Raw genomic sequence first — 6,000 nt, 5'->3', positions numbered from 1 at the left:
TTACATTTACAAGCTCGTGATTGAGTTTTGAAAACTTTTTAATCTGAACCTTACACTAAAGAGACTTTAATTTATTTCAAAATACCAAGAACTATTTATTGGCATTTTCATGCTTACAAGTCCACTTGTAAAACAAAACGATACCAATTTTCTTCGGCGATAGAATCCGGTCCGTAGCAACGTCCTAAGTCCATACAAAATACCACATACTGAGTAACTGTCTCTTTCATTCCAATGATAAAATGTCTTCATTTATATTCCGTCCCATTTTCACGCGTCGAAAACAAATGATCTGCAAGCCGAAGAGTACCGACTTATCATAGAGCAAGCTATACTAAAAGCTAGCTAGCTAAATCAGTAACACATAGGCGCAAGCGAAATTACTATACTAGGTAGGCAGTCGTGTCGACTTGGTCGTCTTGGTCGGTTGTAATGAATTCAAATTGAAAATCGAAGTCGAAAAGTCATATTGAAAAAATTTCTTTCGGCAACCGCTTACAATAAAACTTGGCAAATAGATGTAATTCCTCTCTGTACTGAGATAATACCATCACGTTTCGTTTCGGATAAATGACTTTTGAGGTCGGCTTTTTAATATTATGTACTGGGAATATGTGGTTCTATGATCCGAGGGAAGGGATATGTAGAATATACAATTTGTTACAGAATAATAATTTGGTTTGGATTTTTAATTATTTATGTATTAACGAACGTTTTTTCCCTTATATAGTAGTGGGTATTAACCAGAAAATAGTGGCTTGCCCTTTTGTAAGACTTAATTAGGTTAGTACAGGCACACGAATTCTCGGATGTCTGAGGCTCAACTCGGAAAGTTTACTCCCGTACCCAGTCCAAAACAAACTGTCAAATAAATAAAAAGATAACAAGTATGAAGCTACATTAGCATCACGCGTCTTATAATTTAGTCGAGTATTAGGTACTTATTTGACAGTAATTGTTTCTGATGTGAGACGTAGAACGAAAGTGGACTCCCAGGTCCGTTTGAAATTTACTACCAATTCTCACTAATTACTTACATTAATTTAAATTAACTTAAACTGCCTCCGTGGCCGAACGGTTACCATGCCGGACTGCCACGCAGAGGTCCCAGGTTCGATTCCCGGGCCGGGAGAAATATTTGTATGACCTACATTTATTTCTCTCGTGAGTTTGGGTGCAATTTGTGGTTGTCTATGTGTGTGTCCATGGCATCCGCGACACAGGGTTTCCCTAGTGCGGGGCAATGTTGAGTGTGTGCGTTATTATTATTATATTAATAGTTTAGAATAAAATTTCTAGTTTTTTAGAGGAGGTTCTTACCTCGACCGTGTTTTTTTTTGTATGTATGTTACGCGATAACTCCGGTGTTTGTGAACCGATTATCATGATTCTTTTTTTGTTGGAAAGCCCTCTTTCCTCCCTCAGCCCTCCATAGTGGTCTCATTTAATTTGGAAGAAAATTATCCACCTCTAAGGGTCGTTGTTCACGCATGAAGATTTATTTTTATAAATAGCGTCTAAATTTTATTATAAGTGGCAATTTTTTAATGGTCGATTTTGCTATTCTCTAATTCTAGGCGTTTTTCTCTCAATATACTTTGAGTAGTGAGAATCGATTTTTATTATCTCCTGTGTCAAGTTCCGTATAGTGGCGAACTAGGGGATGAATCCGGGCAAGCGCACTTTCCGGTAACCGATTTCAAAAAAACTTGGCAAATAGATATAATTCCACGTACTTTTAAGGTCGGTTTTTTAGTACTATATACTGAGATTATTCTTACCTTACATTGTAAAATGCGTTTACCTTAGATACTTAGAGAATTCGTCTATTATAGAAGATAAGGAAATATAATCAAATTGTCTACCTTTGTCCGAAAATTTGATTGAGTGTCGCGTTCTAGTGCATCGTGTTCCGGAGGCAAGAGACGTCTCCCTTTTGGATAGTTGTTATATATATATCGTAAAGTGGGTATATCCTCATATTTATTATGGCTTGAGGTGCGAGGTTTCCTTCATCACTGTTGAAATGTACCTGAACGAGAAAGATATCTTTTTTTATGATACCAAATGGCGGGATGATCAAGTCGTTCTTGTGGTGTTAAGCGACACGCCTGTCCATAAGAGTTGTAGTGCCACTCAGAGCTTTAAATCGTAAAGATATTTTCGTCGCGCTAGCATGTATATAGTATGATTGCGTGCAGGCTAACTTATCTATAATGCCCCAAATAAAACCCTCGAACCTTTTTTCTTCTCATTACCAATTATGGCTGTAGTGAGAAGAAAATAAAACCCCCGGTTTTCGTCAGTTTTATTTGGGGCATTATAGTCAAGTTAGCCTGCATGCAATCTCACTATTTACGTGCAAGTGTTATGAAAAACTTTAATTATTTAAAATTGTATGTTTCACAGGTGGTGAAGTAATTACGAACCTCGACTCCGAAAGCCTTAGCTTCTAATAGAGTCTCGTTCGTAATTCCTTATTTACAGCCCTTAATATACTCTGTACTAAGGGGACACCACTGTGCCTACCACTCTGGGTTGACAAGTTTCATATGCCTGTAATTTCATCAGCACCTTTTGCCTTCAAAACCGGAACGCAGTAATGTTCACATTACTGCTTGGCGGCAAGGTTGTAGTAATTCCCTGAAGGAACTCTTTCACAAGAAGCTCCACTGCTACTAAAATAAAACTCCAAGAGAACCGAAAAACGCCTCCTAAGGCAACATATGGATACCTACGTATATGAACTAGAATTACAAAGCGGTACAAGAAACTGTTGTAAAAGAACATTTATTATTGTTTTTGTAACATTTTCTTTGACCTTTCTTTTTCGGTGAACCTTTTCGTGTTCGAACAATAATGGAGTAAAAAAAAAGGTCACATCCCGGTACGCCTGTGACTGTTTAACAGTGGAATTGTAACATTGGGAGGGTGAAAAGTTTTGTTAGAAAAACAAGTTAGAAATGGAAATCCGACGCAATAGTGAATTTTATATATTTTAATGCAGTCTTAACATTGAAATACTTACAAGAACGCATGCCTTTGTAGTCAATCGTAAAGTCACATAGGGTTTTATTTAAAAGTCCCATATCTTCTGCTAAGTTTTGTTTATAGTACCTCTCCCTCCTTAACCTTTGATTATACAGGAAGGATACTATTACCTGTGCAAGCAAGCCTGTCCAGGGACCTTCCAGCCAAGTTCTAACCCCTGATCAGATGTATAAATGCGCACGCCTTCATCCGGTTCTCAACAAGCTAAAAAGGGAAGGGAAAGTACCCTTGGGTGTACGTCGTACCACCTATCGTCCAAATAGGTATCGGAGCTGTTGGCTGGCTCACTGCCCGTTGTGCATTGCACAAATAGCAGTAGCCACCACTAAGCCGTTGACTCTAAATTCTTATTTAAACTGACGGATTTGCCTGTAAAGACCTATGCACACGCGACAGTTTTATGGACGCAAAGGGTTTACTGGCTACGACTGAATCTTATTCTAAGTCGACTATGCGTCATTTGCTCGTAAAAACACACCGTGTGTAGACTCTAAGATATTTTGTTTCTAAAAACACTGAAGCTGATTTTGGAATAGTGTCTACATATTATTTGTAGAGGATCTTATTCACATTTACGGTGATCATTAATCAGTCGAATCCATGTATTTGATTTAGCAGAAATGCCTCATTATTTAGTGAAGAGCAGCATACAACATAATATTAAATGGAGAGCGAATTCCGGAAATCAAGTAAAGTGAGCTGTATATCCCAAAACGTCGAGAAAGGTTTGTTTGGTTGTTCATCAGGGCGAGTAAGTTCCAACCCGATGCGGTAGTGAATTTTGGACATGCCTGAAGAAACATGTAAGTGGAGGGTTATTTTGTAAAATACTAACAACCTCGCAGGACTATATTACGAACATCATAAACAACACCTATTGTTCCACGTCTTTTAATAATTCATCAGATTTTGCTTTCGAATAAAACTAAAAAATGTAAAAGTTAATTTTTCTGTCTTCAGGCTAACAACAACCATCATGATAAAAGTATTCATTGGCCAAAGTGGGGTCAATTACAGTTATTCACTTATGTAAGTTAGTTGAACAATCGTGTGTAGTTTGTTAGTGGTTATTAAACATAAGAAAAAACAAAGTTATCAAGTCAAAGGATGAAATGGTTTGAGATTTCGACTAGACAGAGTCTATTACCTACAAAATTTTATGTATATTTCAACATTATTTTTTCATAAAATTTTTTTTTTGGGAAATTACTCCACTACATTATTATAATTATCATTAATACAAAGATCACATCATCACAAACACTTAGAAAAAAAACCTTCGATCCGGTTGGATTTCAAACCGAGGCAGCAAACCGAGGCAGACGCTGTGCCAACTAAGCCTTACGATATTTTCTATGTGATTTCGCTACACTAAATGTAATAAAATAATAATAATAATAATTGACAAATAACTCATCACGTTTCATCCTCATTCAGTACACCACATTACTTAGATATCTGATTTAGATGTTTAGGGTTCTACGAGAGGTTATTTCATGTTGCCTTTTATTGTTTTCTTGCTTTTATTGAATGGATCAATATGTGAGAATTTACTTTTATATATGTGAACAAATAATAAAAGAAATAGATCTATTATTATATTATAGATCTATTATGTACCTAAGCTTCATAATGAAAACATTATGAAGCTTAGTAGGTACATTACAGTAGTATATTGTGAAGGTGGTGCTTGATTTATGTATTTAACATGTGTTAAGTCACTAGGCCCCATCTCTTGAATAATGAGAATAAACATTACTAAGTAATAGGTAGTAGGTGAATAAACTTATTAAAATAAAATATTGAAATGCTAGAAAAAAAGTTTTTCGCGTGTTAGGTATACAGTAAGATGTGAGTGTGAAAAATGCAGGGATTTTTGGGTAAAACCAATGTTTTATGTAAAGTCCTGAGAGACACCAATCTCCATGACACTCCTTTCTCCCGCCTCTTTTTTTCACCAACGGATCTACTGGTTTTTAAAGTGACCAACGATAAAACTTTTACTAATATAAATACAAATGTAGGTCATATAACCGTACCACTAGCCACAAAAACGCATCGCTATAATTTAATATATATATATATATATATATATATTTACACGGTATTACCGTCGGCAAACTAATGCAGTGAGAAATTAAAGTAGTAAACAGAGCAGGTCTACATACATTATACTAAAACATGAGATTCCCTAGCAACCATTATCTCATAATAACGTAAATATTCACAGCACACAGCCGCCCATCGCCACGCAAGGAGATTGCAATCCAGTGCTGATGCCTATACCTTATAAACCATTGTCAGGGCACGGAATAGCGTTGAGGTCCCACGCGATACTGTAAATGTCGCGGGCACTGACAATAATTCGCTTTAAAGGGGTGTAAGAGTCATTTTTGAGATGCCCGGGACAAATAATCTGACAACGAGAAGTTGTTCGTCACATCAGTCTGGAGGTTGAAGGCAAAAGCCCCTAAAAAAATACTTAGCACCTAGTTTCATTGACGAGAGAATTGGGATCTTAAGAGCACTTAATTAGGAGAACACAGTCTTCCACATAAGCAAGTAAGTTTTTGTCATTGAGGTACTATGATATATACACTATCGAATCTATAGTCAGTTTGATGTCTTATACACTACAGTACCAGTAGCATGTTCTTTTTACTCTGTGACCTATCAAACTGACAATTTCGGAATGCTTGTGAGTGATGAACAGTTGATCCTGAGGTTAATATTGATCCTCCAACTGACAGCTTAGTTTAAGAGTTACTAGTTAGGGTAAATTAATATTATTGTAGAGTTCATACTTATCTTATAAATATAGAATCCGATACTTTTTAACGAAAGTCTTAAAACTTTAAATGAATTTTAAATCCTTTCTCCAAAAATATTTAAATCACTCTAAACGGTGATAACTCTGTGCGGTAATAAAAGAATGTAAAACGCGTGAGC

At 36.2% G+C, this 6,000-nt stretch overlaps 1 long non-coding RNA gene across 1 annotated transcript in view; it reads right to left on the bottom strand.

Annotated features, from left to right (window-relative positions):
• Positions 1-243: 243 nt before the first annotated feature.
• The window catches only part of LOC113230548, a 28,738-nt gene continuing 22,981 nt past the window's right edge, over positions 244-6,000 (bottom strand). Inside the window, exons 2-3 of the long non-coding RNA XR_003310507.1 lie at positions 1,866-2,032; positions 244-292 (exon numbers count right to left, since the gene is read on the bottom strand). This is a non-coding gene — a long non-coding RNA (uncharacterized LOC113230548). The remainder of the gene's footprint in view (positions 293-1,865; positions 2,033-6,000) is intronic.

This window comes from Hyposmocoma kahamanoa, unplaced genomic scaffold, assembly GCF_003589595.1.
Source record: "Hyposmocoma kahamanoa isolate Upper Pololo Valley unplaced genomic scaffold, ASM358959v1 63, whole genome shotgun sequence".
NCBI lineage: Eukaryota > Metazoa > Arthropoda > Insecta > Lepidoptera > Cosmopterigidae > Hyposmocoma > Hyposmocoma kahamanoa.
This window is presented reverse-complemented; position numbering and strand designations above follow the sequence as displayed.